Genomic DNA, 6,979 nt, shown 5'->3' with positions numbered 1-6,979 from the left:
AGGTTAAAATCTCATGAGCTTGAGAAAAAAAAATGTATGGGTTCACTACATTTATTTTTAAAATCATAAAATGTTTCTTACAAAAAAGCATTACATTCTGCACGCTGCTCTGAACAGATGCCAGGGACATGTGGAAGATTGCTACTTTCTTCCCTGTCCACCCCCAAATGATTACAGTGACCACATAAAGCAAGGTGTTCACAATAATTACATGGGGGGCAATTTTTAAACCACCACCAAGGAACAAAAATAAAATCCACTAACTCTGCTATTTTAAAATTTCAATGTTATTTTTTGCACGCCCTCCCCACTCTCAACCCTGTCTGTGAGGAACTAAAACATTTCATCTGGTGAACAGCAAAGATTTCACTACACTTCAAATGCAGAACACCTACGAAGCAGAGGAACATGGGCTTTCTAAACAGAAGCAGATAAAAAAAAAAAAAGCTGCAGGACTCCTTCAATTCTTCACTGGTCTTAGAAGAACTTTCCAGAATACTGCTTCATACTGTCCTGCTCTTCAGATCCTTCTAAAGGCTCATCAATTTTGATAGAAGCTCCCAATTCATGACAGATTTGTTTAATCCACCGACCACCTTTGTCAATAATAGATCCAGCCAAATCTTTGGGAATAGTTACTTGTAGAGTAATAATAGGTCCACCAAGATCGCCATAAGAGCCATGACCCCCTGCATAGGAATAATCATACCCAGAGCCACCCTGTGGCTCATACGCTCTTCTGCAGCTCTGATGGGCTCCATGTATCTATGGCAGAGTCTCCAGTTTCATCAGCACTGAAAACAGCCATGCCATCATAGAGATCTCCAGGTCTTCCTCTTCTGTTATAGGCCACTAGGTCTCCTCTAGGTGGTGGTGGTGGTGGTGGTAGAGGAAGTTCTGAGCTCTGCTACAGCCCAGCCACCTTGACCAGGAGGAGAGGCTGGTGGTCCTTGAGGAGGGCTCATACCATCATAATCTCTTCTAGAGGGAGACATGGGATGGCCACCCCAACCAGGAGGCATTCTGTCACAGTGACCTCTTCCCTGCATGGAAAATCCCATAGGCCATCCATGGAGGTCATCAAACATCATTGTAAAACCACCATGATCGTAAGTTTCATCATAAAACTTGGGATCATAATATTGTGCACATATTTTGAAGGGAGACTCAGATATAAGGTCAAGGATGATCTTTATGTGCTCCACAATTCTGTCAGGCTTTCCTCCAATAAGAACTCTGTTAATGGAAAGAGGACAGCATTCTTGGGAAAGCTTGATTGTTGTCTTGTTTTTCTAAGTGTTCTCTTGAAGTTCTTTGACTTTAGTACTTTTGACCCCAATAATTCCTCCTGCCGACTTTGATGAATTAACAGTCCCAACTCAAAGTCAAACTCACTTCCTTTGTAGTGTTAGTAATTCAAGCATTCTGCAGCATCAGATTCAAGCAGGAGCTGGCTGGTTACAAATGGCAACTTCAGGCCCTCTTCCAAGGTAAGGATGACTTTCTGCAGAATTCTTCCAAATGTTTCAATATCAGCACTGATACTCAATATGTGCACAGAGCCACTGCTGTCTGGGACTGCAACACGGGCCTTGTAGTCTTTATGGAGAACCTTAATATTCTTGCCTTCTTTTCCAATCGCTGCCCCAGCATTCTTGCTCTGAAGCAGAATTGGTAATTCAACCATCTAATTGGTGTTTCTAGACCTTTTAAATGCTTGCTCCTCTTCCATATCTTCTACAGAAGATTTACCAAAATCACCATTGGTTTCAGTGTTGGGGAAGGTTTCTTCCAGCTGCTCAATTTCTTGTATTAAATGGACAAGCCAGTCTATACGCCACAAGCAAGTGGGATAAGGTCAGTGCACCAGAGCAGTGGAGGACAATGGTGGCCTGAGAAAAGTTTTTAATTATTTCTCCTGCATAAACTTTTTCCTTTTGAAATTCCTTCTACATTTGGGAATAAATAAATTCCCTAATAAATAAGAGTACTAAATAAGTCCATCATATTTATTTTAATTCATGGCAAACAGCTCTAAATCATTGTTAAGTGCTTTCTCTCCATCCTGATATTCACTTTTACCTTTTTCCTGCTGTGGATAATTGCTGTATATGCACAGTACTGGATGCTGGGGAGGGAAAGATTTTTATTTTGATAAAATTCAAAATATAGAAAAGATCCATTGTGGTATTTTTATATTCTAAAGCATAAAACTGTATTTTCACTATTCTTTTCTTTATCTCAAAGAGTTCCCTTTTCGTAGATGCAATACCCTTTTAAGTCTCTTCAAAAATACAAAATAAAATTTCTGAAGTCATCTCTAGTTCCAAATAGTAAGTTTGCTTCATAGAGAGCTTTTGCTTTTGCTCTGATACTTTAAATCCCTTTCTGATGAAGGACTGAGACTTTTTCATATGTCTGTTGGTTTTTCTCTATTTGTTCATCCTTAAAGTGTAGGTGACTGTTGGTGGCTGGATGGGAGGAAAGGAGCAGTGTGCTGTATTGTTCAGAATTAGGAAAGAAGACTTTTTTTAAAAGATGGTCTTGCTCTCTTTCTATATTCTTTGTGGTCCATATAAGAGATGGAAGATCGCTTTCAGCTTTGCTGTGTTCTATTTCCACAGATCAGAGAGGAGATGTCTGTCAGGAGATAAAACATAAAAATGGGCTAAGGTGACTCAGGCTCAGGATTTATACACCTGTGGTGAAGAGTTTGTTTTTAGTTTTCCCTTGAACCTTAAAATAAATAAGGGTCTTGCCCTTCCTTTTCTAACTGACAGTGGTCTCTCATTAGGAGCAAATCTTAAGGAGGACTGCGTGTTATACGTAGCTCAATTGGGGATCATCCAGAAACTGTCAGAAGGAACACAAGGTTCCCGGAGTTCTCTCCATGCAATGGTTGTTCTACTTTATGGAAAAAATATCTTTCATTATTTTATTTAGCACATTTTTATATATAATGTAAAAAACACTATTCCGGAAAGGTATCACCCAGTTCCTGTAAGACACTGTATGGTTGTACTGAGAAAGAATAGTGTATACAAATCCTGCACATGCTGTAAATTTTGATTAGGATGCTTGTAAATGTTGATTCCCCATGGACGGAGAGAGAAGCTGAAATTTTATTTAATTCAAAGGAGACCCACCCAGAGAGATTTAATAGGTCTTTACCTGAGAAAAGGTGAGTTGGTGTTGAACTTTGGATGATTTTGAATAGATTTCAATATTAGCCATAATTCCTGTCCTCTGTGCACCAAATAAAAGAGATAAATGTTGAGCAATGCTTCCAAGTCCCTGGATTGGAAGCCCAGTCCAGGCCATGAGTTTCCACTCACAATGTGTTACTGTCATTTTTCTGTTTCACACTCCAGCAGTCACCTCAATGAGAGAAGACACCTCTGTCTTCAGATAAATAACAACTTCCATCTTGAAGTTGAGGATGGAAAGGAAAGCAAAATCATCCTCATGAAAGATATGTTTATATGTGAAAACCATGAGATGCTCTGTGATTTTGAAACTCTGAACTTGCACTCTAAACTCAGTAATTGTTATAGGCATGTGCTCCAGCCCTGAGGATGAAACATTCCCAATTTTGGCAGCTTTCTTAAGCCCATCCCTCCTGCACTGAATGTTAGCTGAGAATGTAAGCAGATGCCTGCCACTATTTTTTTTTCAGCTTTAATTGAGTTTATTGGTACATTTTAGGGATACAGTACAGTTACATTCATTGTTGGGATCTTGTACCTCTACAGGACAAGTCTTGATTCTCATTTTTCCCCTTACCCCTGCCCTCCCTTCACCCCCTCCTCCCCTCCCCATCTACAAATACTGTAGTTTCATCTTTTCATTATCTCAAATTTTTTTCTTTTCCCTTATTACCCTTCCCCTATCCATCCCACCTTCCCTACACTTTTAGCTCCTTTCTTCTCATTTGTAAATGACAGTAATCTTATTAGAATCTTATGTTTTATTGCAGATTATTCACACCAGGGAAACTATTCGGTATTTACACATGTGTGACTTATTTATTTCACTTAGGAGTATATCTTCAATATGTATCCATTTTCCTATGAATGAATCTATTTTCTTTTTCTTTATGGCTGAGTAATATTCCATTTTATAGAAAAACCACATCTTCTTTATCCAGTTTCCAATGGATGGGCAAATGGGCTGTTTCCAAGATTCAGCTATTACAAACTGTGCCGCTATAAACATGGGTGCGCATATATCACTGTGATATGATTCTTTTAGTTCTCTTGGAAAGATACCCAGCAGAGGGATGGCTGGGTCAAATGGAACCTCCAGTCCCAGCTCTTTGAGGTATCTCCATATTGATTTCCATAGTGGTTGCACCAGTTTCCAATCCCACCAACAATGGAGAAGAGTTACTTTCTCCCCACAACCCCGCCAACATTTGTTATTGTGTGATTTCTTGATAGCAGCCATTCTTTGTGGGGTGAGGTGGAATCTCAGTGTTGTTTTCATCTGCATCTCTCGAATGATCAGTGATGTGGAACATTTTCTCATATATTTACTTGCTGCTTTTACTTCTTTGGTGTTGGAAAAACTGGATGTCAACCTGCCACTATTTATTGATGGTTGAACATCCCGTAGTTTCTGAAAGAACTGAGATTCCCTCTCCACCCTGACATCTCAAAGCCTGCTCTTGCTTTTGCCTGATAAACATCCCAGAGCCACACTCTATGTGGGTTCTCATGCATTCGCTCCTCAAGCCAGCTTTCACTTCTACTCCTGCACAGTGATTCCTGAGCTAGCCAGAACCCCTTCTGGAGCTTGCTGTTCCTTGCACTGAAGCTTACTGAGATGTTTCTGGCACACGGGAAGCACTCTTTCTTGTTTTGCAATTTATACAAAAATTTCTGTGTTTGTATATTCCTTTGACAATGTCAGTGGAATTTAGGAAGGGAACAGAAATTAAAATCATGGGGTCAGATTGCCTTCTTGAAGCAGGCTTCAAGTCATTTATCTTTGACACTTGTCCCTTGAGCCCTGACAGCCTTTTTACAGGGTGTTAAATGCAGGCGCTTGGCAGTTAGAGTTTGTGGTCTGGCCACTGATCCTGATTTACAGAAGAGACTAGGAAGCTCAGATGAGAAGAAAATAAAATCTGGTATTTTACAGAACTGGGAATTAGAAAGCCCCTAGTTCTTATTTTTAGCATTTTGTCAGGCCATAATTCAAGACCAGTGTCTTCATCTCTACATCTCAACTTCATCACCTATAAACAGAGAAATGCACATTATAGCTCCTAATGCCATCTGTAGGCAAACAGCTGTGGACAGGGGGAAGCAAGGGAAGTCTGTGAATTAACATGGACATTTAAGCAGGCAAAGGCTTTGCTAAGATGCAGGATGATAGACATTCACAAGTGCATTAGGAGGTTGTTTGCCACCTGAAATAAAGATAGATTTCAAATAGATCATTTACCACCTGACATAAAGAAGTGAACTCTTTAAGATGTGTTTGTTCATCCTCAAAGTTTCAACATGATTAAAGTCTCAATATGATGAACACAATATATTTCTTATTTATTTGTGCATTATTTTTCTATCTCTTCTTCCTTCTTAGAAAGACAGCCACCTGTACAAAAATAAATTTGTATAATTGATCACATACTTCAAAACCCAAATTAACATTAAAGAGGACTCATAATTCTGGAATTAGAAATTCAGTTCTTTTTTATGGTTTGAGAGCAAAACACACATTTCTACAGGGTCAGATTCTATTGAACCAAGATCTGGTGAGTCATAAGAGATTACAACTAGAAATTGAACCTACATTCATTCCCTGACAACATGGCATATTAGACTCTCATCATTCAGTGTTGTGTTGTTATTTACCATTTTCCTGCCATGTATGTTCATGTTTATTTATGTGATGTCCAAAAATATCCAGCAGCACTTATTTCAGATGATTATCTATATCCTAATCAGAAACACTAATCAGGAAACACATAACATACTCAAATCCTATTGTGTAAGACAAACAACATCCAGACTATAGGGGAAAAAAAAAACCCTACTTTGATAAAAGTGCTCTTCAAAGTTTTTTTTTCCACTTTTTAGCAGCAATAGGAAGAGAAAATAAAGACCATTTGCTGCTTATTTCTGATGTTTGAAAGCAACAAAGTATGAAAGTGAGTCCTTTACAAGATCTATTAAATGGAGAAGAAAGAGCAAAATCAGTAGAGTGCTAATTTAGACACATGTTTTCTTCATGTTTTCATCCACAGGGAGCAAAAGTTAAATAAAAAATTCTCAGATCCTTTCTTCTGTCCATAAATTCCAGCCTTGAAATAATATCACAGGATTCAAAAGAATTATTCAGTCATTCTAAAGTATTTTTACCACTGCTGATAAGAGCCTTGATAATCTAAGGATTTTCCTAAGAAAGCCACCCCAAAAAAATATTTGAAAAGAAGAATTATGGAGTTTTATGTATTGCAAAAGTTTAACCAACTAGATTTTTCAACGTGCAAAGAAATTTTCTATGTCTATTTAATGTTACCTTTTCTTAAATTCAGTAATGTTTCCTCTGACAGATTGTTTCTTAGAAAATCCTTTTATATGATGCACAGTTATCTCTTCAAAGTTTTTGCCAGGTGTTGAATAATGGTCGTATTCGGCTTTCTTTCTTATGACAATAGCAATGGAAACATCTGTATCAGAGTATTTGAGTTCCAAAGGCTCTGTGCATCCCTTCACCTCCTGCAATCCTGAAACATTAAATTAGAATTATCTTCTCTTTATCTGAAATTCTGTTGAAAAGAAATTGTAAGTATATATGTTCTATGAATGCAAAATGGTTACTCTTTGTACACCAAAACCTATAACAAGCTCTCCAATAGTCATTATTTAGAGTACGTGGTCATTTAGTTAACAATCCAGCTGAAGAGAAATGCGTTTAGAATGGTACAGTGTTCCTTCAGGATGCTATTTAAATAACACTGATTTATATT

The 6,979-nt window shown here is 38.1% G+C and overlaps 1 pseudogene; it reads right to left on the bottom strand.

Moving 5' to 3' along the window:
* Positions 1-477: 477 nt before the first annotated feature.
* Positions 478-6,979, bottom strand: part of LOC104867298 — a 34,796-nt pseudogene continuing 28,294 nt past the window's right edge.

Source organism: Fukomys damarensis, unplaced genomic scaffold (genome assembly GCF_012274545.1).
Source record: "Fukomys damarensis isolate Sample0158 unplaced genomic scaffold, DMR_v1.0_HiC HiC_scaffold_2, whole genome shotgun sequence".
Taxonomy (NCBI): Eukaryota; Metazoa; Chordata; class Mammalia; order Rodentia; family Bathyergidae; genus Fukomys; species Fukomys damarensis.
This window is presented reverse-complemented; position numbering and strand designations above follow the sequence as displayed.